The sequence below is a fragment of the Narcine bancroftii genome, chromosome 4, assembly GCF_036971445.1.
Source record: "Narcine bancroftii isolate sNarBan1 chromosome 4, sNarBan1.hap1, whole genome shotgun sequence".
In the NCBI taxonomy this organism is placed as follows: domain Eukaryota; kingdom Metazoa; phylum Chordata; class Chondrichthyes; order Torpediniformes; family Narcinidae; genus Narcine; species Narcine bancroftii.
Window position 1 is genome coordinate 72,139,061 of NC_091472.1, and position 27,408 is coordinate 72,166,468.

Consider the following 27,408-nt stretch of genomic DNA (forward strand, 5'->3'; position numbering starts at 1 on the left):
GGCCTTTTACTATGCTCCATGTCCACATTTACATTTAGCAATTGTTGAAATCATCTTGTCTGAGAAGCATGCCTTACATTCCAGCCAATGATTTCCTCGATTTGGTGATATCTGTCAACTTTTGCCACCCTTTGGGTGCTGCTGCCCACTTTGAACATCATTTTCTTCAAATTTGATTATAATATTTGCTCCTGTAATGCACGTCGAAAGAACCAAAGACTTGTTGATCCAAACCATGGCTTTTATTAACTAAAAGACTGGAACATATCACAAGTATGTCGACCAGTGCAGAATGATCTGGTCTGGCTAGGATCAATCCTTTAAGACCTGCCATTAGGTGTGGCTACGCTCTCAGCCAATCACAGTCATCCTACACTACCATCGGTACATATGTACATATACACATTGGTGATAGTATCTGTACTATCACAGCTCCATTTGTATTTTTCTGTTCTAATGAAGACTATACAAGTGAACGATGTTTTTCAATATCTTCTAGTTGGTGTCTTGGCATTCTCTCTTTTTATTTCTTGTGTACTGTATAAGCTGAAATAGTGGTAAGGTACAACAATTGGGCCAAGTGTCTCAGCTAGTTAAGGTCTCTTTAGTCATTCTCCTTAGGGTGACACAAGAGTCAATGCCTGAAATAAAAGAGAAAAGGAGAGATTTCTCCACTACTTGCACTTTAATTACACAAAGTTGATCATTATAATTATACCATTGTTTTCCCACAATTTCTGACACATTCTTTGTACCATTCTGAGTGACAATAGACTCAAATATTTGCAAACAGTACCTGTCATTCTCTCAATCATCATTACCATTTCTTTTGTCTGACTGAATTTCACTCAGTTTAATAGAACTGAATAGGAGGCTCTGCATCTTAGAACACCAATATTCTTAAAATGTTCAGTCCCAGTATCTAAAGACACATTCCTCTAAATTAGTTGTACTTTTATAACAAACCCCATAAACATCTTGTGTTTATTTCACCTGACACCTTTACTTATTTGTAATTTGTCTGACAACCTAATCTGAAACAGTTGTGACAAAGGATCCATATATGCCAGCATATAAGAAGACTATATAAGACATCCCCCAGAATTTCTACTTAAAATGTAGATTTTGAGCTATACTCACTGTATAAGACGACCCCAAGTTTTGACCCAACTCATGGACCATGTCTGCCACATCCTTATCTACAATCAACCAGTACTGGAAACTGGTTAGGGTTAGGTTGTCAATGTGTCACTGTAAACTGCCACTTTTTTTATTGGCTCATGCTTTCATTAACTTGGACCTGTTCCTGTCTCTTAACGAAATCAGTGTCTTCCTCCTCTCTCCAAGATAGTTACATGTCCAGAACTTGTCCTGGAGCAAGTGTATACCCTCTGTTAAGTGGGTGATTTTATTTCTGTTGTTTAATTAGTCCCTCAGTGGATGAGGTTGTATGCCCCCTCCTGGGGGTAGGGTGCAATGGGAAAAAATGTGAAATGGGTACCAAGTTTATGTCCTCTGTTTCTAGTGGGTGACCATTCCCATTTTAGGGAATGGGATTGAGGTTAGCTGCACGGTTACTGTTGGGGTTCATGTTAAGGTTGGGATTCATGTTAGGGTTAGGTGTAGACTTAGGGTGTCAATGTGCAGGCAGCAGGATAATCATCCCTCTTATGCTAACTTGGTCTCTTTTCTCGGAGGATTCACTTCACTGTCAACTGCCACTTTTTGTTGGCTCGTGCTTTCACTATGCCGGTCCTGTTCCTGGCTCTTAATGGGTTCAATATCTTCTTCCTCTTACCATGGTTGTCATATATATTGAGCTCACCCTGGAGCAGGTTTGGTCAGATGGGAGCCAGCCTGCGAACTCTCAGGATCTGCTGGTTGTGCTGTGGCCTTCCAGCTGAGTCGCAGCTTCCACTGGCTTCTGGACTGGGAGTCGCACTTTGTTCGAGTGGGCATGTAGTGATTAGTCCATGTATGCTGAGCTGGGATCTTTTATCAGGACACAGATCTCAGGGCAAGATAGAACTTCAGACTGAGGCTCTGCGGGGTCCAATCGTGGAAGGGATTATGGTCTCACTGTGAACCAGAGGTTCTGGTATATGCATGGTGAGATCAAGGGAAGTTAGTGGGTGTTGTGTTGGGAAGAGTATCAGGTTTGGTGGGTTCACAGAGAGACGAATCTGGACAAAAGTGTTACAATCACATGCAACTTTAGCACACAGGAGACAAACAGGGGGAATGTCAAATGGTACACGATTGCCATAAATAATAATGTTGACATTCACATTGGGCCCAGGCTGGATTCAAATACCAGTGACCACCTATACTCTACACAGTCACATGTGTACTCACTCTACACACCTGGTTCCTTGTACCAACGAGGAAGTACTGATCTTTTGCAGCACTGCAGTTCAGCTTCAGTGTAGTAGTGCACACCTTACCCATGACACCTCCAGCAATGTCCACATTAGCGACCTGATATGGAGCGATGTCCACGGCTTGGACCACGAGGCAGAGAGAGAAATGTGCTATGCATTGCTGTTATATACATTTCTGATCTGGGTGCCTAGCCAATAATGACCCTTGGTCATTTTGGAATTTTTCATTTTATTTTCCTTTGTTCCAAATTATTGTTTTGGCAGCTGCCTTCCACAGCCGGTCAGTGAATTCAGTTCTCAGGCCTCGAGGTTGAGACAAGCTGCTTAACAGGTGTGTGTGTGTGTGTGTGTGTGTGTGTGTGTGTGTGTGTGTGTGTGTGTGTGTGTGTGTGTGTGTGTGTGTGTGTGTGTGTGTGTGTGTGTGTGTGTGTGTGTGTGTGTGTGTGTGTCGGTGTGTGTGTTTCTCTCTCATTCTGTCTCCCTCTTTGGATCGTCCTATACGGTACATTTCTGTAATATCAATACTGACTCGTGCATTGCTAGACTGTTTCAAACAGCACAGAATCAGAACCTTTAGCCTACCCTGTCCATGTCAACCATCAAGTGTCCATCTAATCCCATTCACTAGCAGTTGATCAGTTCCCTTCCTATACACTTTCTTGAATACTATCCTTTTGTCTTGATATCGTACATGTATTTTCTTCAAACATCAGTTTGATTTAACTCGGCAATACTTTATCGGCCAATTATAATTACCCTCTTTCATTTCTGATATATTAACACCACCAGGCAATTGGACTGCCCTCAGGAACTGATCCAAATTCTCCTTTGAGAATCTTTGTACATGAACTACATTGCACAACAGGCTAGCCAACTGATCTTTGACTTATATAATAGCGTAGTGTTTTAGTGCAACTTAAATTACTTTCTAATTTAAGATTGTTAGCACTGAGATACATTTTCTAGATCATCCTCCTCATTAAGACAGGGAAATATGTTCAAGTTCAGAGAGCATTCCACAGACTAATTATGAACCAGCTTGAACTTAGAATAATCTTTTGGCCAACAGCCCAGAATATTATCTTTCTCTCAACATTCCTGACACTCTTATCACTATCCCATGATTTTTATGCCACAACAGTGGAATAGATCTACCTGAGGCATATTAGGGTCCCACAGAGTTGGGTGAATACAACTTTAAAACAAAAGTCTAGGCTCAGTTTTGGGTTTTTTTAAAATCAGGGAAACCTTCAGAACATCACACACTCCACTGATCAAAGTATTTCTTACTTTCTAACATATATTTAACATGAAATTTACCCAAGGAAGGCCATTACACTGTTCACAACAAGATTGACCAATTTTAAATGATACAGCCAGATTGGTCCTCTATTAGATGGCTATGGAACCAACACAAGGTAGTAATTTCCATAAAGAAGTAAAAATTTAATAAACTGAAGTTATTAGAAATCTAAGTTTCCAAGAAAAAATGGCAAAAATGCACCACAGATAACATCCATGGAAAGAGAAAATGTTTCAAGTCTGAGGCTGTCAAAAAAATGGGGAAGGGTTTTAGTGACAAAGAAGTTGAAGTAAAGAATAATCATTGCAAATATCTCCAATAAAGTGCGTAATGAAAGAACACGTAAACAAAGGAACAGATGTTCAAAAATGAGAGCAGTCAGGGAGAATACAAAATAGCAACACAAAAAGAAATGCCCAGCATTTCACTGATTCAACAAATCAGATAGTATTAGTGGAGAGAGAAAAACTGAGCCATTATTACAGCAGAACTCAACATTTCTGATCCATCCAAAGCTCTGTTATGGGTCTTTGCCTGTACAGAGAGGAAACCTTCATTGCACAATGTGGAACTACAACTATGCCAAGTGTGACAGGCTAAGAAAAGATGTAGCAATAGAAACTGGGCATTAAGGTGGTCGTCTGAGGCAATAATACTGGAATCAAATACCATTGTAACTTCTAAAGTCTGAACACATCCTTTGCTTATCTATCTGCATTATCAAGCTTTCAGCAAAATAATGGAAATTGTCATTGACAATGTTATCAAGCACCACTTACTCACTAATAATCTGCTCGTAGTGCCCAGTTTAGGTTTTGTCAGGATGATTGGACTCCGGGTTTCATCATTGCCTTAATTCCAAAATTGACCAATGAGTTCAGTTCCATAGATGAAGTGAAAGTGGTTGCTCTTGTATCAAAGCAGCATTTAACAAAACATGGCATCAAGAAACCCATGTAAAGCTAAAGTCAATGGGCATCAAAGGGAAGGCATTCCATTGGTTGTATCATATGATGTACAAAAAGGAAGGGCAATTATCCCAGCCTGAGAACATCACTGGTATTCAAATCACAGAAGTACAGTGGCTGTTAAAAATGGCTGGGCATCCTATTGTGTGCCTCATTTCTTGACACCCCAAAGCCTTTCCACCATCTACAAATCAAAAATCAAGAGTGTGATAGGGATGAATGAGGCTTCAACAAAACTCAACACAACCCAGGATGAAGCAGTCAACTTAACTGCTGACCCATTTATTACCTTAAGTATTCACTTCCTCCATCACTCATGCACATTGGTTATAGTGTGCACCATCTACATACTAGACTACCCTGACAGCATCTCCCAAAATCACCTTCACCATCAAGATGGAAAAGGACAGAAAGTGTATGGGAACAGCACCATATGAGTGTTCCCTTCTAAGTCACATACCATTCTAAATTTGAAAATACATTACCATTCCTTCAATAGATCTAAACCCTGAAAATCCCTCTCAGCAGCACTGTGGGATTTCCTTCTCCAGAGGACTAGACTGCTGCAATTCTAAAAGGTGGTTCCGCACCTCCTTCTCCAGGTCAACCAGAGATGGACAATAAATGCTGGCTTTGCCAGTGGCACACAGGTGTGAAAGATATGAATTTGAAAAAAAGATCAATGGTTAACAGAAAAAATATACCACTGGCACCTTAAAATGAGAGTTCAAAATGGGGAAATTACCTGCAATATAAACTGCAAAAGCAACTAATTACAGATCATAATAAAGCATACCAACAGCAACAGATTAGATCAAACTTACATAATTATATTGGTACTTAAGTACATAGGTAAAAAATCAACAAATTGATATGAGGAGAAGACTCCAGGAATATTCAGTACAAAGATTTCACAATTATCATAGACAGTCTTCTCCACTGCCTTCAAACATCCCATTATATTTTAAAACCAAAGCCTCCTGCTACCTTCAATTCTGGTCAACTCATTATAAGAAGGATGTGGAAACTAAGGAGAGGGAGCAGAGGAGATTTAGCAGGATGTTGTCTGGATTGGAAAATAAGTCTTATGAGGCAAGGCTAGCAGAGCTGGGACCTTTCTCTTTGGAGCATAGAAAAATGAGAGGAGGCTTAATAGAGGTCTATAAGATCATGAGAGGCATGGATAGGGTGGACAGCCATTGCCTTTTTTCCCAGGGCAGGATCAGCAAACACCAGAGGACATATGTACTAAGTGAAGGGAGGGAAGTTTAGGGGAGACATCAGAGATACTTATTTTATATAAGCACAGAGTTGTGGGTGCCTTGTCAGGGATGGTGGTGGAGACTGAAACATTAGGGGCATTTAAGAGACTCTCAGACAGGAAGAACAATGGGCTACAGGGTAGGGAGGGTTTAGTACTTTTTTTTAAAAGAATATGTGAGTCAGCACTATTTTGAGGGCCATTGGGCTTGCACTCTGCTGTGGGCTGTAGTGTTCTATGTTCTATCTTCTCACCACATCCATGTTTAACAATAAATGTCAGTGATTTCCCCCCATTAAACAAAAGGGAAATTCAATAAATGTGTATGCTTACATCACAGCATTTTGGTCTGTGTATCAAGCCAATAAACTACTACTTTGTGTTTTCCTAAAACAGATCAGATTCAGTAAATTTTTAAAACCATATTTTACCTAAATCAGAGAACTAAATAGTATCAATAAAAGGACTTTTTAAGAAGCTGTCTCTAATAGAGACATATTCATCAATGTTAGTTGCAGGAACATTCAATGCCTAATGTAAATCAACTTAAAACAAACATGAAATAAACTCAGTGTCAACCTATGGATGCCTATTTCTCTAGAGTCATTTTGCTCAATTGGAACCTTTCCAGGAAAATAAACTTCAAAACATGTAAAAGGCCCCAATTTTCTCCAGTATGCTTTCATCTCTTTCAAATGTGTTTTAGGGGAAATTATTTGAGGTGCATTTAAGGAACAAGATTTCACTGGAGACAACTAGAGGAAGATAAAAATATTTCTCAAGGTCACTGTGACCCTCAAAAGTCCTGGAAAAAAAAACTGTGACTTCAAAAGGATAGATTGGGTATGTTCAGGTACCTTCTCCCCTATTTTATCTAGCTCTAATCTGGTCTAATCTGGTTTTTCCCTTGTTTGATAAAAATCTGATAGGTATCTTAATTGTCCTGCTCTATAATAATTCTTAAAGTTTGGTAGCTGTAAGCCCCCTTGTTTGTACCATTCTGTTAATTTATCTAGCGCTATCTTTGGTTTCCCCCCTTTCCATAAGAATTTCCTTATTATTTTCTTTAGCTCCTTGAAGAATTTCTCTGTTAGGTGAATTGGTAACGATTAAAATAGGTATTGTATCCTTGGGAAGATGTTCATTTTAATGCAATTTACCCTTCCTATCAGTGTTAGTGGCAAATCTTTCCGATGTTCTAAGTCGTCTTGTAATTTCTTCATTAATGGCTGATAATTTAATTTGTATAGATGGCCTAAATTATTATCTAGTTGAATATCTAGGTATTGGATTGCTTGTGTTTGGCATTTAAATGGTGATTTTTTTCTTAAACTTTGTGAAATCCGCATTAATAAAATCTCAAAAAGCAACATACCAAAAAATCCAGAGATCTTTCTTCTAAGTAATATAAGAAGTAAAGAACTTGGACTCGATTTGGATGGAGCACAAAAAAGATTTATTATGATAGCCTTAGTTGTAGCAAAAAAATGTATTATGTCAACCTGGAAATCAGAAGATAGCCTGAGAATACAGCAATGATACATAGAAATGAATAAATGTATTCCATTGGAAAAAATAACATATAATTTAAGAAATAACATCACAGTATTCGAACAAATTTGGGATCCGTACATGGAACACAACAGAGATGTCCTACCGCGGACTTCCACCACCTAAAATGACAGAATGAGAAGAAGACAAAATGAACTGACCCAGTATGTAAAAGTAGATGACACAATTTTCTTGTTTATTTTCATTGTGTGATGACATTGTTTAATGGGTTTAATGTATCATATATGTTGAATGTTGAGTGGGTGGAGAGGGGGGTGAAGGAGGGAGGAAGGGAGGGGGGAAAAAGAGGAGAAAATTACACTGTGTATATTCATGAGGGAAATGTTTATGTGTATTTTGGTCAATATGGTGCATAGTGTGAAAAAAAATTTTTAATTTTTAAAAAAAAGGATAGATTGAAAATTTTTCAAGGCCAAATCCTGACTCCAAATTACTGAGAGACCAAGTGCAGGTGAACTTTACACTTTAATACAAATTGCTATATTCCAGGTATGAAATCACAAGCAGTGGTCTCTAGCAAGTAACTCCTGAAATAACTCCAGTACTGTAGCGCCTCACCAGAGGCTTAATTGAACCAGTTCGGGAGATTCCGACTGATGTCACAATGCGATGAAGTCATTTGGAACGCGTGAGGTTTTCAAAAGCTGCTCGTGACTGTTTGAGTAATCGACTTTCTTTGAACTTTGACTCAACTCTTCTTTGGCTTGGCTTCGCGGACGAAGATTTATGGAGGGGGTAAAAGTCCACGTCAGCTGCAGGCTCGTTTGTGGCTGACAAGTCCGATGCGGGACAGGCAGACACGGTTGCAGCGGCTGCAGGGGAAAATTGATTGGTTGGGGTTGGGTGTTGGGTTTTTCCTCCTTTGCCTTTTGTCAGTGAGGTGGGCTCTGCGGTCTTCTTCAAAGGAGGTTGCTGCCCGCCAAACTGTGAGGCGCCAAGATGCACGGTTTGAGGCGATATCAGCCCACTGGCGGTGGTCAATGTGGCAGGCACCAAGAGATTTCTTTAGGCAGTCCTTGTACCTTTTCTTTGGTGCACCTCTGTCACGGTGGCCAGTGGAGAGCTCGCCATATAACACGATCTTGGGAAGGCGATGGTCCTCCATTCTGGAGATGTGACCCATCCAGCGCAGCTGGATCTTCAGCAGCGTGGACTCGATGCTGTCGACCTCTGCCATCTCGAGTACTTCGACGTTAGGGATGAAAGCGCTCCAATGGATGTTGAGGATGGAGCGGAGACAACGCTGGTGGAAGCGTTCTAGGAGCCGTAGGTGATGCCGGTAGAGGACCCATGATTCGGAGCCGAACAGGAGTGTGGGTATGACTCAACTACATCTGATCATTTTCTCGTTCTTCATTTCGCACTGTGATTCATTTGCTACATTGGTGACCCCGACGGGCCCAAACGGATTTTGGACCCAACATTGGCAATGCAGCAGTATCGCTCAAACTGCCCGTCTTTTGGACCACTTAACCTGAAGTTTGGTTCAGGGAGGCTGAGGCACAATTCCACATTCACAAGATAGAAGTGGACGCCACTAAGTACCATCATGTGGTAAGTGCCTTTGACCAGGACATGGCCGATCTAGTAGTGGATTTCCTTCAGGACCCCACCAGTTCTTGGCAAGTACGAAGGCCTAAAAGCCCTCCTTCTCCAGATTTACGGTCTCTCATGATGTGAGCGAGCTACACAGCTCCTCCATATCGATGGCCTGGAGGATCACGCCCCTTCAGAGGAAGGCCATAGGCCTTCCTTGATCTTTGAGCAGTTGTTTTTAGAGCATATGCCAGAAGACATCTGCCTCATGTTGGCGGATAACCCTCAAATGATGGCCGCCCATGTAGACATTCTGTCATGTGCGAAACAGCAAGGCTCACAGGAATTAGTGCTCTGTCACATCCAAAGGCCCATGCTCCACGAGTACTGGCAACGAAGGCGTATGACTCTGTGACAATGGCTATGGCAGCTGGCCACTGTAGCAGCCTACTCTACATCTGGGAGAAATTCTCCTAGCACAAATTTCTAGTAGACACAGCTGCAGAAGTTAGTGTCCTTCCTCCTTCGAGTTTTGACACCCGTTCCAGAAGCGTGGGTCCGGTGCTCACTGCGGTGAATAACAGTTTGATTCGTACTTACAGCACATGAACTATACCCCTGAAATTTGGCGACAATAAGTTCACATGGAAGTTCATTCTTTCAAAGTTTCCGGACATTGTCACTCCCCAGTTCTCCACTGGCACTGCCTCATCCAAGGACCTCCTCTACATGCCCAAGACCGACGCCTGACAATTTGCAGCTTTCAAAACAAGAGTTCCATAAAATGGAGGAACTTGGAATCATACACAGGTCTGATAGCCTGAGGGCTTCCCTGCTATATATGGTGCCCAAAGCCAGAGGAGGCTGGAGTCCTTGTGAGGATTACAGGAGTCTCAATGGCGCTACCACTGCAGTTCGCTACCCTGTGCCCCATGTACAGACCTTTATATCTAATCTTCATGGGGCCAGGATATTTTCTAAAATTAACAGTGCATGCGTAACACCAAATAACTGTAAACTCGGAGGATGTGCCCAAGACCACCATCATAACACTGTTTGGCTTTGAATTTTTAAGAATGCTTTTTGATCTCGAAAATGTTGCACAAACATTCCAGCGACTAATGGATACAGTGGGGCTTAGCATGAACTTCCTTTTCATATACTTGGATGTCATTTTCATTGCCAGTCACTCCAACAAAGAGCACCTGCAGCATCTATGTTTACTCTGCAGCTGCCTACAGGAGTTCGGGCTAAAATTGAACCCCACCAAGTGCAAATTCGGGCAGTCCTCTATCGAGTTCTTGGGACATCAGATCAGTAGCTGATGTGTCATTTCATTGACTAGAAAGGTAGAAGCCATCCTCAAATTCACGAAATCCAATACCATCAAAGGACTCCAGGAATTTGTGGGGATGGTCAAATTCTGTCACTGCTTTCTACCCTCTGCAGCTCATATTATGAAACTCTTCTTCGACCTCATGTCCAATGGTGTCCAAAAACTCAAGTGGACAAAGGAGACAACGGCAGCATTCCAGCAGACCAAAGACGCCCTCGCAAAGGCAACACTGCTGGTCCATCCACAAATGAATGCACCAACCGCCTTGACAATAGATGTGCCCAACACAGCAGTAGGCGGGGTCTTGGAAGAGTACACCAATGGACAATGGAAGCCTCTAGCATTTTTTAGTAGGCACCTCTGCTCTCCGGAAACAAAATACAGAATATTCAATAGGGAACAGACACCTGCTATTTTTTGGAAGGCAGAGACTTCACAGTTTTTACTGACCGCAAACCGCTAACCTTTGCCTTTGTGAAGGCATCAGATCCCTGGTCAGCCTGCCAGCAATGCCACCTATCTTACTTATCCAAGTTTTCAATCAGGATTAAACATATCTCAGGTAAGAGTAATGTGGTGGCTGATGCCCAGTCTCACTCCTGTTCAAGCAGTACATGCCCTCTCTTCAGGTGTAGACTACATGGGGCTCACCAAAGCTCACCACCAGGACAACAAACCCCCAGCTTATAGAACTATTGTCATGAGCCTGCAACATGAGGATGTAGCCTTTGGGCCACAAGGTACCACTCTCCTGTGTGACATTTTCACAAGTCAGCCTTGCCCTATTGTCCCTGCAAGCGTGGAGATATTGCATTTTAGATGCCATTTACAGATTGTCCCACCCCTCAATTTGAGCAAAAGTCTGCCTGATAGCTGACAAGTTTATATTGGCATGGTCACAAAAAGCAGGTCACATACTGGGCAAAGACGTGCATGGACTCCCAACCTGCAAAAGTGCAAAAGCGCCGCTTCAGCATTTCCAGCTACCACAGTGCAGATTCGACCATGTGCATGTCAACATTGTCAGCCCACTTTTGTTGAAACGAAGGTCACTGACGGATTCACAATGTGGCCAGAGACAGTTCCTATGACGGACTCATCGACCGAGTCATGTGCCAGAGCTTTTATTTCTGCCTGGGTATTTCGGTTCGGCCTACCCACACATGTCACCTCCAGCAGAGGCCCACAGTTTACCTCCACACTGGGATATTTTGTCATGACTGCTGGGAATGCAGCTCCACCACACGACAGCCTACCACCCACAGTCAAATGGCCTGGTGGAACAGTTCCACAAGCACATGGAGGCTGCACTGAAGGCCCACCTCCAGGAACCTGATTGAGCGGACAAGCTGGCCTGGATCCTCCTGGGAATAAGAACATCACCTAAGGAAGATTTCAACTCATCATCAGCCGAGTTGGTTTTTGGAGCCCCACCCAATGTTAGTACCCGCAGCACATGGACAGCAGGTGCCACCGACTGAAGTGTTAGGCAGACTGTGGGAGCGGCTTGGAAAATTTGCCCCAGTTCTCATCTCAATTCATGGAACAATTACATCCTTCATCCCAAAGGAACTCAGGGACTTTGAATTTGTGTTGTGCGAAGAGTTGCACACGTCACCCTTACTGAGGCCACATGAGGATCCCTTCAGAGTGCTACGAAACAATCATAAAAACTTGTGTATGGACATTGGGGGGATCCAGAGACATTTACAATTGCCTGACTAAAGCCTGCTCATTTCATCCTTGATCAGCCCTTTCCATGACCCCCGATGCAAAGGCACAGATGACCACCCAAGAGCAGTGGACAATAATGGCACCAGAGGTTTACCCTCCTAGTGCCAGTTCTGGGGGAGGAGGGTGGGTGGTGGACACATAACGGCTCACCAGAGGCTTCATTGAACTGGCTCAAGAGGTTCCGAGTGACGTCACAATATCACAATGCGATGACATCATTTGAAACACGTGGGGTTTACAAAAGCTGCGTGTGGCTATTTGAGTAAATTACTTTTATTGAACTTCGACTAGACTACGTCTGATCATTTTCTTGTTCTTCATTCCGCACTGCAAAGCAGTTGCTACAATACCTTGTTATACCTTGACAAAGGGCTTAGGCCCAAAATGTTGGTTATGTTCTTTACCTTTGCTACATAATGAATGCTGAATTTCTCCAGCGCTTTTGTGTAAACTACAATCAGTGTCTGCACTTTTTTATTTAACTCCAGAAATAGGAGAGCAGTTAAGCACAGATCTGTTTTATTTTTATGATTCTGGGACACCATGCATGGTTTTTCATTCTTGAGGTCACAAACAGTACAATTTAAACAGCAGCAATGTTATGGTTTATGCACAAATCAAAACATTCATAGCTTGCTTATTATTGTGAGAATGAAAAACTTGGTAGCTGCTTTCCAAGCTTTACTCAACTTAATTGTACAGCTACAGTTAGTTAGAATTTAGAATTATTCAGAACAATTAAGAATAACTTTGTAATATTACATTCTTCCCTCCTAAATAGAAACACTAGCAGTATCAAGTAACTCTTTATGGGACTACTCCTATCCATATCGATTGGGAGGTTTTAGTACATGACCAATCTCCTTAGTTCTTCTAGAGCCACTGTTTCATCATCCTCCACACTATGGCATGTCATATCTTCCCCACCTCCAGTATTGGTACTACCAGATTTCTTTCATCTTGTTCCACAATAGGAGATGTGGGGATTATCTGGACTTCAGGTCAAGGAGCCAAGTCATGAACAGACACCCGTCCATCTGGGTACCTGATATTTGCATAGGTTAGATAGGTTAGATGACTGTCAAGGAGTTCAACTTAATCTACAAGTGGTTCATTCTTGTTACTCCTCACAAACCTTCTTAGTAGTAGGAGTCCAGGGGTCATTAGCCAGGAGGGCAGTGAATGTCCATGGGATGAGCAGCATTGGAATCCATTAAAACATTGTCTTGGGTAAACTTATACCTCTCATTTTGTTCATTTTAGATTGGTCACAGTGTTTGAGCTACTGAAAGAAAATAGACACACACACCGAGAGCAGTTCAGATACAAATGTTTATTATAAATTCAAAAGCTGATTTCACACTACAATATGCAAGCCTTTCCCAACTATATTTATCAACGCTTGGACTGGTCCCAACTGCCGAAGCGAGGCAATGACTGCACACTTGTAGTAGGTTGTCAGGGCGCCGGTAGCAGCTTCTCCACCTCCCCTGACTGGGACGTTGGCTGGACTCCAGAAGTTCTTCTTCTTGCTGAGAGATGTTGCCACCTCTTGGAGAGTCTCAAACTTCAGCAGCGGGACCATGGCTTATATTACCCAAAAAGAGCTTACCCAAGCACCTATTACAAACATTAATGGGGTGAGGTATTTGTTGTTGTACACAACAACAATCTTTGGGAGTGTAGTACCTCAGGAAGCACCAGTTCCCAATGCTTCTCGGGCAGGTTACGTGATCTAAGGGCCTAACGGACTGCCTTCCATATGATGCCATTGAACCTCTCTAGCTGTCCATTCCCAAATGGGTGGTATGGAATGGTATGGCTTGTGGCAACCCCCTTCTGGGAGAGATAACCTTTCAGATCCTTAGACATGAAGGTGGTGCCTCAATCAGAGTGTATGTAATTTAGCATTCCACATAGGCTAAATAGCAGATCTAGGCATCTGATCACTGTTGTGGTATGTATATTGGGACATAGAAAGGCAAAGGGGAAACATGAGTATTCATCAACTACTGTAAGTAGATAGGGGTTACATGAAGCTGTAGGCAAGGGTCCCTTGAAATCAATACTAAGCCGTTCCATAGTTTTCGTTGCTTTGATAAGAGTCCCACTTGGTGGGTGGTAGAACTGAGGCTTTAGTTCAGCACAGACTCTGCATTAAGCACGTCTTCTTGACATCTTCTGTAGAAAAGGGGAAATACTTTGCTCTAACAAAATGCAGCAGCCGAGTAATTCCTAGATGTGAATGTCAATGAGTGTGGAGGTATTAAAGGCTGAACAAGTGTACGCCCAACTAAATGCATCAGGGACCACATTCTCTTTCTCAGGATGGTACTTTATGTGTAAATAAATGCTGCAAGTTCCAGCCTCCATTCTTGAATCTTTGCATTCTTTATCTTTGTACGCTTTTTACTGTCAAAAAAAGGCCACTGACCTCTGATCAGTAACCAAGCTAAAGTGGCACCATGCCAGGTATTTGCACAGTCGCTTATTTCTCTACAATGTGGTAGTGCAATTCACTTCCTTGTAGTATCTTTGACATGAATACAACAGGCCATCCTCTTTGATTAAGGTCAGCAGAAATAACCACATCAGATGCATCACTTTCTACCTCAAAGATTAAGTTTTCATCCACCAAAAGGAGGGTTGCTTTCTCCAACTCTCACTTTAGTAAGTTAAAGGCATTCAGGGCTTTTCCTCCATTGGAAACTTCTCCGTATTTACCATTGGTTGAATCTAGTTAGAAGACCCATGAATCCATTTGGCATCATAAGTAAACATCTCGAGTACCCTTTTTAAGGATTGCATATTTTCTGGCGGAGGAAGCTCTTGTAGCGGGCCAAGTCTCTCAGGATCTGGCTTAATGATACCATTCCCCACACCGTATCCAAGGACATTAATGGAATTCACAGACTCCACGGACTTTGAATCATAAAGTTTTAGGTACCACTGACTGATGGTCTTTAGGAATTTCTTTACATTTTGATCATGTCCCTCTTGTGTACGTCCAGTAGGAGTGATTTTATCAAGGTCAATTTTTCTTCTCTAACTAACTTGTCCATAGCTCACTGGAAGGCAGCTACCCCATTTGTGACTCCAAATGGAACCCTATAAAATTGCTATAAATGTCCATCGACTTCAAAAGCCATTTACTTCTTATCTGACTCCTTCAGTGACATTTGGCGGTAGGTACTTTTCAGTTCAAAGTTAGAGAACATACTAGATTTTGCAAGTTTGTTCACCATTTCATCAATTCTTGGTAAGGGGTAAGCTTCCAATTCCATGAATTGATAGATTGTGAATAATCCACACGCATTCGCTTCTTGTGTCAGTGGGTGGGATCCTTCACCACTTCATCTCAATTATGCCTTCTGAAAGAAATTGGTGAATTTCTTCTGCAATGAAGTCCTGATCATCTTTGCTAAAGCACCTTGATTTGGCAGCCATTGGATTATAGTTTGGTGATAAGTTTGGAAAAAGGGATGGCTCTTCTAGTTTTGCTGCTGTCAATGCACAGTAATGATCAGCCCCATTCACCGTTAGCTCAGACAAGGGTCCTCTGTATTCAAATTTCACACTCAGATGCTGACACTGGAAATCCTAGTCAAGTATTAAATCGGAACATAGATCCTTCAATACACCAAGTCACGTGGCAGCGTATGACCAGCTATTAAGACTAAGAGTTAGGTCAACAACAACATATCCTTGGGAACTAGTGTTTAAAGTTTTCTGAGCCACAGTGATGTCTTTATTGGATGAGTGAACCTTCAGTTTTAATTCCCGCATGACTTTCTTGCAAATGTAACTATCAGTGCTGCAAGAATCCAACAGAGCATTTAATCTTTTACCATTCACAGTCACAAAAGTTGCAGATTGAATAAGTCCTTATGGCACATCAGTAAGTGTAGCCAGTACCTGAGAATTGACTACTGTTACCACTGAGCTTGGTGAGGCCTTGAATTTACACTCCCAGACATAATATCCCTTCTTGGCACATTTATAACATGCTGGATAGTTATCTTGTGATATAGAGAATTTAGGTTAAAAAGACTTAAGTTAAAATGTGATGATTAATCATAAACAGGGAAGCCAGAACGGACAGAGAGTTTACTAGCAGTCAAGGACAGAAGGAGCTGCTGAATATGTTTTTTTTAAACCTATCTTTTCATGGTCATAGTGAGAGACATGCAGGAGACAAAGGATTGATAAGAAGTGTGAGAAACAGAATTCAGTGAATGTAGAGTTCACAGCGTACGTAACGAACGTGATAATTAATAATGCAGTTATACTTAGAATGTTTTTGTAATACTAACCAATTAAAACAGTATTAATAAGAAGGGGAAGGGCAAATAATAAAGGTATAAAAATCAATGCACTGTATGTATCGGGGCTTAACTGGTGAGAAACCAGTTGAGTCCAACTCTGCAGACTTGTAAATAAAGCTTGTCGTGTCATCAGTTTTAAAGAGACTCATGTGTGAGAAGTTTTATTTCTGACAAATGGGGGCTCGTCCGGGATCTACACTCCGGCCGTGAGGGGAGGCGAGAAGAGGGACATAGGAGGCGGTGCACCCCGCTGAGTTCAGCGGCTCCTAGTCCCTTGCTCGTCGCTTCGGGCGGCTTGAGCGAGTGGTATCCGGACAGGGTGACACGACAAGACGGAGAGGAGAAGGGTGACGGTTTAATCCCCGGGAAGACACCGGTAAGTGACGACTTACGATTGTGGTGTGGGGATTGGGTAACAGGTGTAACGGGATACACCTGTTTGGATAAAAACCTAACGGAATAGATTAAGTATAGATCTTTTGTCGTTGTGTGAGGACCCTGTCGCGGGACTCTAGGATAGTCCCCAGGGAAACCTCGGCGGTAACCGAAGGAGGGACAGCACCTCCGACGAAGTGCCGAGAAGAGAGGGGTCAACCCCAGGAAAACCTCAGCGGTAACCGAAGGAGGGACAGCACCTCCGACGAGGCGTCTGAGAGGAAGGGAGTAGGGTCCAGAGCGAGAGGGTCCTCAGCAACGATAAACAGATCTAGGTGGGAAAATGGGAGGATCAAAATCTAAGGGCTCGTCTGAAAATTCAGGACAATTCCTGGGAGTACCCCTTGACAGCCCTTTGGGGAGAATGTTTGAAAATTGGGATAGTAAAAGATATCGGGACAAAAACAAGAAAAAGATGGTCCAATATTGTCTCCTTTGGTCAAAACAACCTATTAAAGGTTCCTCGGTCTGGTGGCCGAAATTTGGATCTGATGAGGATTGGGTTAGACAAGCATTAAACATATATGTAAATTCGAGACCAAAGGTGAATCAAGAAGAGTCAGCATATGCATTTTGTTGGGTTCCCTGGCCAGGATCCTTAACAGAATGTTTTAAATTGAGAGTGGCAGGAGAAAAGAAATGGGAACCTCTGGACAACCTTCCCCCTCCTTATATTCCCCCGGTGCCTACTGCGCCCGAGGAAAGCTTATTACCGGAGGGGAAAGGTGATGAATCTGATTGCCCCGAAGGGGGCCGGGATAAAAAGGATGAATTAAGGGAGTCGGACCCTAAACTTCCACCGGTAAACCGACCCTGGACAAGATCCCAGACTGGTCCAGGACCATCAAAGTTTTCAATAAACCTAAATCCCCTGAGAGAAGTTCCTATGGGAGGACCGGGAGGGGGAACGGGATATGTGAATGTTCCCCTAACTAGTACAGAGGTGCGGGGATTTAAGAAAGAAATGAAAAAGTTATTGGAAGATCCTATAGGACTGGCTGAACAGCTTGACCAATTCTTGGGACCAAACACATATACGTGGGAAGAGATGCAGGCAATAATGGGAACATTATTTTCACCCCAGGAGAGGCAGATGATTCGACGGGCTGCCCTCCTCATGTGGAAATATGAACAACCTGGGGACCCTAGACCCCATGAACAAAAATATCCCTTAAATGAACCCAGGTGGGACAAACGAACACCCGAGGGATTGGCAAGTATGAGACAATATAGAGAGTGGACAATTAAAGGGATACGGGAGGCTGTGCCAAAGGGTCACAATTTTACCAAGGCATTTGGGAACCACCAGGGGAAAGACGAGTCCCCTACTGATTTTTTGGAGAGGATGAGAAAGAATGTCCAACAGTATGCTGGTGTGGACCCTAGTACACCAATGGGTGAACAGCTTATTCGAATTGAATTTGTTTCCAAATCATGGCAAGACATTAGAAAGAAACTAGAAAAGGAGGAGGACTGGAGTGAAAAACCCCTAAGTGAACTGTTAAAAAAGGCACAAAAAGTATATGTGCAGAGAGAAGAAGAAGATCAAAAGAAGGCGACAAAGGTTATGGTACAGACTATCCGACAGATGAATGCTGAATCCAGAGGGGAAAGAAAACAAAACCTTCCTCTAAACAATCCAAAATATCCAAGAGAGGGAAGACCCCGGAGGTTCGTTAAGTGCTATTACTGCAATGAGGAAGGACACACTTAAGAGGGAATGCCCCCGATACAAGAGGGAATTGCGTGCCCTCGAACTTATGGAAGAAGATTAGGGGTGTCAGGGGTTCCAAATGTTAGGGACCAAATATAAGAGGGAACCCCTGGTAAAACTAAAAATTGGTCCCAAGGGAGAAGAGGTGGTGTTTATGGTGGACACAGGAGCGGAACGAAGTAGTGTAATAACTGTGCCAATTGGAACTGAGCCTATAAAAAGTAATTTGACAATTTCTGGGATAGAAGGGGCTCCCAGAATGGTATCAATAATTCCCCAAGTAACAGTGAAACTGGAAGAAAGAGAAGGGGTACAAGACCTCTTGTTATTACCTTCGGCTGGATTTAACCTCCTAGGAAGGGACTTACAGGCTCTCCTAGGTTTGGGTGCTCTCCCTGTGGACGGAGAAGTGCGAGTCCACCTCTGCGCTTTAAAGGAAGAGGATGAACGGCAGATTGACGAGAGAGTCTGGTATAAGGAGGGAAATCGAGGAGGTCTGGACATCCCACCTTTACATGTCACATTAATACCAGGTCATCAGCCGGTAAGGAAACGTCAGTATCCTATTTCTTTGGAAGGGAGAAAAGGGCTACAGCCGGTAATTGAGACTTTAATACGAGACGGACTATTAGAAGAATGCATGTCACCTTATAACACCCCTATACTCCCAGTAAAAAAGCCAGATGGATCCTATCGCCTAGTTCAGGATCTAAGAAGTTTGAATGCTATTGTTCAGACCCGCCACCCAGTGGTGCCTAATCCCTATACTATTATGAGTCGGATTCCCCCAGACCATGAGTGGTTTAGTGTTATCGACTTGAAGGATGCCTTCTGGACTTGTCCGTTAGAAGAGGAAAGTAGAGATATGTTTGCGTTTGAATGGGAAAATCCATGGACAGGTAGACGGAGACAGTTTCGGTGGACTGTATTGCCCCAAGGGTTCACTGAATCTCCAAACCTGTTTGGACAAATGCTAGAACAAATCCTGATGGACTATCCACAATCTGATGATTCCCAACTAATGCAGTATGTGGATGATTTACTATTATCAGGACCCAAGGAACAAGAAATGAGGAGAGAGACCATTAGACTCTTGAATTATCTGGGGAAAAAGGGTCTACGAGTGTCCAGAAACAAGTTACAGTTTGTTGAGAAAACTGTGATATATCTGGGACACCAGATAAGTAAAGGACAGAAACGGATTACCCCTGAACGAATTGCGGGAATCACTAGAATGCCTTTACCCCGTAATAAGAAGGAAATAAGACAATTCCTGGGACTCTTAGGATACTGTAGGTTATGGATAGAGGACTACTCAGCTTTGGTGAAGTTTATGTATGATAAACTGACAAATGAAAATGACTATCCATTGAAATGGACCCAGGAGGAGGAGGGATGGTTCGAGGACTTGAAACATCGCCTAACACAAGCCCCAGTGCTCACTCTGCCCTCTTTAAAACAGCCCTTCCAGCTATTTGTCACTCATAACCAAGGAACAGCTGTGGGAGTTTTAACACAGGAAAAAGGCGGTCAGCGACACCCAGTAGCTTTCCTTTCCAAAATGATGGACCCAGTGTCTCGCGGATGGCCGACGTGTATCCAGGGAGTAGCGGCTGCTGCTCTGTTGGTAGAGGAAGCACGTAAACTTACTTTTGGAGGAAAGATGACTGTGTACACCTCCCATTCTGTGAGTGTTTTATTAACACAAACTGCCCATCGATGGCTGACTGATTCTCGCATATTAAAGTATGAAACCATTTTAATGGTTGGAGAAGATTTACAGTTTGCAAAAATTAATAGCTGCAACCCAGCTCAATTTTTATATGGCAGTGAAACAGAGAAAGAGGTGGAGCATGACTGTGTCGAGTTGACAGATCTTCAGACCAAGACCCGAGAAGACCTTTGCGATACTCCGCTGGGAGAAGGATATGAATTCTACATTGACGGCTCCGCCAGATGTGTTGACGGAATGAGAAGAAGTGGGTATGCTATAATAGAAGGAAATACTTGGAAAGTAGTAGAATCCACGAGACTACCCGGAAGCTGGTCAGCACAATCCTGTGAACTATATGCCTTGCAGAGAGCCCTCAGAATACTGGCAAAGAAAATTGGAACGATTTACACAGATTCCAAATACGCATACGGGGTAGTGCATACCTTTGGTAAGATCTGGAAGGAGCGTGGTCTAATTACATCAAGAGGAAAGGAATTGGCACACGAACAGATGATTACTCTGACTCTAGAAGCCTTAACATTACCCCAAGAAATAGCAGTGGTCTACATACCAAGCCATCAAAGGGGAGATAACCCGACAGCAATTGGAAACAGACTGGCTGATGAAGAAGCCAAAAGAGCAGCCATGCAACAAGAAGTCCGTTTGCTGACTTTAATCCCAATAAGGCAAGGCATAAAGACAGCTCCCATTTTCACTGCTAAGGAAGAAAAGAACATGGATCAGCTGGGCGCAAGCCAGTTACCTGATGGAACATGGAAAACACCAGATGGAAGAATTGTTCTAAATAAAGAAATAACTCGCAATATTTTAAAACACCTGCATCAACAGAGCCACTGGGGCACCCAAGCCTTATGTGACACAGTGCTTCGAGAATATGTGTGTAAGGGAATCTACACCTTGGCCCAACAAGAGGTGCAAAATTGTTACCTATGCACAAAAATTAATAAGAAAATAATGAGGACAGGGACCATGGGAGGTCAACCATTAGCCATACGCCCTTTTCAACGTATCCAGATCGACTTCACAGAGTTACCTCAAGTTCAAAGATGGAAATATCTGTTGGTGATAATAGATCACTTTACCCGATGGGTAGAAGCCTTCCCAACAATAAATACTACAGCCTCTACAGTAGCTCGTCTCCTCCTAGAGCAGATAATCCCCAGATATGGTATAATGGATTCTATAGACTCAGACAGGGGTCCACATTTTTCTTCAAAAATCCAGCAATTGATTTGTGATGCATTACAGGTCTCTTGGAAATTACATACCCCTTGGCATCCACAAAGCTCAGGGAAGGTCGAACGTATGAATGGAACACTAAAAATCCAATTGACAAAGTTAATGGTGGAAACTAAAATGCCTTGGATAAAGTGTCTGCCCCTAGCCTTATTGAGAATTCGTACTGCCCCACGAAAAGATGTAGGGCTGTCCCCTTATGAAATGATGTTTGGGCTTCCCTTCTGGAGTACAGTTGAGGGGTGTCCCACCTTGGGGGAAGGGGATATATTTGTTAGGAACTATTTACAGGCACTGTCACGCTCTCTTACAGATTTACGAAAGAGAGGACTATTGGCACAAACACTGCCTCTAGACTTTTCTTTACACAAAGTGGAACCAGGAGACTGGATTCTTATCAAGACCTGGAAGACTGAAAAACTCCAGCCCCAGTGGGAAGGTCCATACCAAGTTCTCTTAACTACAGAAGCTGCAGCACGAACAAGAGAGAAGGGGTGGACACACGCATCCAGATTTAAGGGACCTGTAGAGGCGCCACAGGACCCTGATACGAACTCAGATTGGACTTGTATTCCCGGAGAAAAACCTCTTACCTTACGATTTCGCAAAAAGACTTAATTCACAATGTTATTGTTATATTCTTTGATTTTTCTTAGTTTGCCTATGTCTTTATCAGGTGTGAAATGTAAGAAATGCAGAGATACAGTGGTCCTGTTTCAGGACCACATTTGGGGAAGAAAGGAAGGTAATTTCATTTCCCATACCTCAGTTCCTGAGAAATGCTGGGCAGAAAATACCACCCAACATCCATATACCCCTTGTGTGGAAAAAGAAGGAAATAATATGGGTCATTATATACAGATTCCTAATACCACTCCTTTCCCTCTTAACGGTTGGAAAGGTGACTCAAGCCCACCATGCCCTGATGGACTCTGGTTTTGCATACACCAACGTACTGTTCCAATGAGAAGTTACACTCCACACTCGAAATTGCCTGTCCCTTTAAGACAGCCGGACTTAGTTTGAGTCCATCCAAATAACCATGTAAGTTTCGGTAATGCAATTGGGGGAGATAACCTTTTTGTAGATCTGGCAACTAAAATTGCAGGAACTTTTAATGTAACCAATTGTTGGGTCTGCGGGGGTCCACGGATGTCAGAACAATGGCCTTGGTGGGGAGAACCTCTCAATTCATTGACCATGATTTCCCGCATTTGGACAACTAACCGAACGAGATCAAGAGAAACCTGGTCTCTCTCTAACGTCCCCTTTGGTTTTTATTGTCTCTCACGAGCCGGCAAATACCCAGTAGGAGAAAGTCCCTGCAAGGCTGTATGGATTCGCATTTCGCCTGGTGTTTTCACTTGGTTTCCTAAACCTCAGACTTGGTTCTTATCCACTGTTTTTAAAACTAATTGCCTACCCCTGTCTAATAGCAGTATTCAGTTTTGGAATTGTACCACTTCCACCATCACAGGACCATACCAATCAAATCCTGTTCTTAAAAGAGTTTGGGAAAGGGGGTATGGAGTATCCCCAAATGGATTATTCTGGGTATGTGGTAATAAAGCTTATACTCGTCTTCCCTCACAGTGGAGTGGAACTTGTTTCCTAGGAATAATCCGCCCAGAATTTTTCCTTCTACCCCACGATCACGGTCATAAATTAGGCGTGAAGGTCTTTGATACATTACATCGTGAACCCCGCTCTACCACGGTACATTTGGGAGAATGGAGAGATGATTGGCCTCCAGAGCGCATAATTCAATATTATGGTCCCGCTACATGGGCTCAAGATGGATCTTGGGGTTATCGTACTCCTATATATATGTTAAATCGCATAATTCGCTTACAAGCAGTGCTTGAAATTGTTACAAATCAAACAGCTATAGCCCTGCAATTACTTGCATCCCAGCAAGGTCAAATGCGCTCTGCTATATATCAGAACCGTCTAGCCCTAGACTATCTCCTAGCCACGGAAGAAGGTGTATGTGGCAAACTTAATTTGACTAACTGCTGCTTACAGATTGATGATAATGGAAAAGCCGTTCGTAAAATCGCTGATAATATTCGTACATTGTCCCATGTACCGGTTCAAACCTGGCATCCTTTCCCACAATTTAATTGGATGGACAAATGGTTTGGAGGAACCTGGTGGCGTACCTTCTTGTGGGTCATCGGAGGTATTTTATTCCTCCTACTTATTTTGCCCTGTATTATTCCCTGTCTACGCAGCCTGGTGATTTCCATGGTCGAACAAGCTATGCAACCAGGGGGGATGGGAGACCCTGTAAGACTTTTATTTCAGCGTGAGATTAATGTATCATAAAACATTTCTCTTCCCTAGCTTAGAATCCCCATTCATATCTATACATATATTCAACACATTTTAAAGAGAGAAAGGGGTGGATTGTGATATAGAGAATTTAGGTTAAAAAGACTTAAGTTAAAATGTGATGATTAATCATAAACAGGGAAGCCAGAACGGACAGAGAGTTTACTAGCAGTCAAGGACAGAAGGAGCTGCTGAATATGTTTTTTTTAAACCTATCTTTTCATGGTCATAGTGAGAGACATGCAGGAGACAAAGGATTGATAAGAAGTGTGAGAAACAGAATTCAGTGAATGTAGAGTTCACAGCGTACGTAATGAACATGATAATTAATAATGCAGTTATACTTAGAATGTTTTTGTAATACTAACCAATTAAAACAGTATTAATAAGAAGGGGAAGGGCAAATAATAAAGGTATAAAAATCAATGCACTGTATGTATCGGGGCTTAACTGGTGAGAAACCAGTTGAGTCCAACTCTGCAGACTTGTAAATAAAGCTTGTCGTGTCATCAGTTTTAAAGAGACTCATGTGTGAGAAGTTTTATTTCTGACATATCTCGTGAATGGGAAGAGAAACCACAGAAGAAATATTTTCAATTTGTATTATAAATGGCATCCACAGCTAGTTTCTCAAGAGCAACTGGAAGGTTGTGAGGCAAATCTGCTAAAGAATCCTTGACACATACCTGCGGTACTTATGATGGTTCAGGGATCACTACTGCAGCTGTATGAGCTGCTGGGATAGCCTATGCATCATTTTTGCATTGAGCTACGACTAACGCAGTAGCTTGGTTTTAAGCAGTCTGTATGTCTAGTGTTTTGTTTTCTAAGAGACCCTGGCCTATTGCAGGTGCGGCAATGCCAGAGATGAACGCATCACGCATTGCTTCATTTCCACACTGCTCCATACTATGATCTCGAAATTTACAGTTTCTCTTTAACTTTTCCAACTCCATGAAGAAATCATCTAATGATTCTCCTGGCTTCTGATGCCTAGTAGCCAGTAAATGTCTGGCAAAAACCTCATTGGGAGTCTTCACATATAAACTGTCCAACTTAGAGATAGCCAAATCAAAATTTTTCACATCCTTCTATGTATTCGAAAGGGTTGCAACTCACATGGCCTTATATTGTTAGTATCTTGTCCCCATAGTCATTGACGTAGTTTATGAAAATCATATGCCAATGTCACCACTCCTTGGCAGCTGTCATTGAGCTAGGGTGGATGTGCAAGTACTTGGGCTTTCACCCCATCTCCATGCTTGACAATTAAATTGTTGTGAGAATAAAAAGCTCGGTGGCTGCTTTGCAAGCTTTACTCAATTGTACAATTACAGTTAGAATTTAGAATTGCAGTTAGAATTTAGAATTATTTAGAACAATTAAGAATAATTTTGTAATATTATATTCATCTATCTATATGTTACAAGCAGTGGACATGTTTTGACCAGAAGAACCATTTCCTAGCAAAAGAAAATCCATCAATTGATGGAAATAAACTTTTTACAGTAGATATGCAGGAATGCATTGACTCATTTCTCTCATCATCTAGAAAACCAGGAAGTTATTAATGTTTCATCAGAAATTAGGGTAAACAAATTGGCAAATATTCCATTAAAATTGGCAAAGCTCCCAAATATTAACCCCATCTTTTTATATTCCATCGACCTTGCTCAAGATGCAATTCATGTGTTCTGAGCAAACAAATGGCTTTTGTTTCAACATCCAAGATTCCTTTATTATCATGTAATAATACAGAAAATGTAATATTACACTGTTTTCCTGCCATAAAGCAAATATCATTAAGTCGTCAATACAAAGCCGACATTAGTGTTGCCAGCACCCCTTACAGTAAAAGAGAAAGAGCAGCAAAAAGAGATCCCTGTAGGGTCATCTCTGCTTCTCCTCAACATGGGGGATGGGAGTGGTGGGAAAGGGGGAGGCATTCTCTTCATTTCGATTGCTCTTTGCTGGTCTGCCATTCCCCAGAGATTACAGCCCCTCATGACCCCTGGTGCCACCATCTTGGGCTCAGACCAGTGGTTGCAGGATTTTAGTTTGAAAACAGTCAGTTCTGCTAACAGGCCATTTAAAACCAGCATTTAAAACTGGGTCGTTGAACTCTTCAGAACAGCTCCACATCTCTGGTCTCCCAGGTCCTCACGAATGGCAGCGCTGCCATTACAGCAGTTCTAATAGTGCCGCCATTTTACAACTCACCAACTTTCACCTGAGTCATACAGAAATACAGTGGTCAGATGAAATTCTCACACATACCCCTGATTGCTCCTGACTAGGAGGAACAATTTGAAAACTTTTATAAAACCTCAGCAGGCTTGACAGTGGTTGAAGCTCCCACCTTTGCCCTGCCTCCTCTTAAAAGACTTTTAGGGTGTTTGAGGGCAGAGGCCTAAGCAATACTCAGTGATGTGCTCTCTCTAGATACTCCCTAACTACTCGGCAGAGATTATCAGCACATTCGGCCCTCCTCATCCATTTCAGTTAAATATGACTGAGCAAGGATCAAGTAAAGTTGTGGTTTGATCCAGCTTAAATCAGCCCATGAAGTTTAAGAAGCTAAACTTCCTGTTACAAGTTCATTTGCTTTTTGATAAAGAGATCAAAATTATTTACAATTAAAAGCAAAATTCTGCAAATGATCTTAACAATACCTCTCATTTTCTTTTAAAGACTTTTGAAAAAGAGATGGAAGCCAACACTCATTGGTCTAGCAACATTTAGACCCCATCCTCATAGACCAAGCTGAACATATAGGTCAACACAACATCGAGGACTGAAGGGCCAGTTCTGTGCTGTAGTGCCCGATGTTCTATAAATGATACAAGATACCACTAGGTTTGTATGGATTATAGGCTTCTGTGGAGTCCGTTCCAGACAATAAAGTTAGGTCACATTACCCATCACCTGTCTGACATCTTCCTCTGTGGAGGAAAACTTTAGTCTAGATCCAATGTAGATTTCTAGTAACGTCCATCAAGGCTTCATTGTATGTTTGATTTTCAGGTTTGACTCATGTCTGCTATAAGGAACTTGTGCAAAGAGACAGAATGCACTACAAAGGATCATGCTGTAATCACAAATCCACTTATGTAGACCATAAAATGCTTAATACCTGAGCTGTTCTGAAGCAGTTCTGTAATGCTCCATATTGATTGATCCTCCACATTATTCAGGCTACACTTGCTGCCACCCAGATATGAAGCAACATGAGAAGAACAGAAACACCAATTTGTGCTTGTACCTGAGGTCCACATCAGCTATGACCAAATTTCACAAGATATTCCTCATTGCCATATTCATCAGAACTACCATCAAAAGCTTCTCCTGATTGCTTGCCTGCTGGCAGCTTCATGGCTCCAAGGCCAACCTAAATCAGATTCATATTAGTAATGGTCAACTTAAAAAATGAATTACTCCTGTGTATATCCCATGTTCCTAATGTGCTAGTGCTTCCCTGAAGTCTGCAGTTTGTGGTTGAAGATTGCTGAACTTCCATTTTGTTACTTAGATTAGATTT

The 27,408-nt window shown here is 42.3% G+C and overlaps 2 long non-coding RNA genes across 2 annotated transcripts in view; both read right to left on the reverse strand.

The window, feature by feature from the left end:
- Positions 1 to 27,408, reverse strand: part of LOC138760675 (uncharacterized) — a 254,735-nt gene that overhangs the window by 172,407 nt on the left and 54,920 nt on the right. The window lies entirely within an intron of this gene.
- Positions 504 to 25,144, reverse strand: LOC138760676 (uncharacterized). Its single transcript, XR_011355800.1, has 2 exons — positions 24,990 to 25,144; positions 504 to 641 (listed from the first exon to the last, which is right to left on the reverse strand). It is a non-coding gene; the product is annotated as an uncharacterized lncRNA (long non-coding RNA).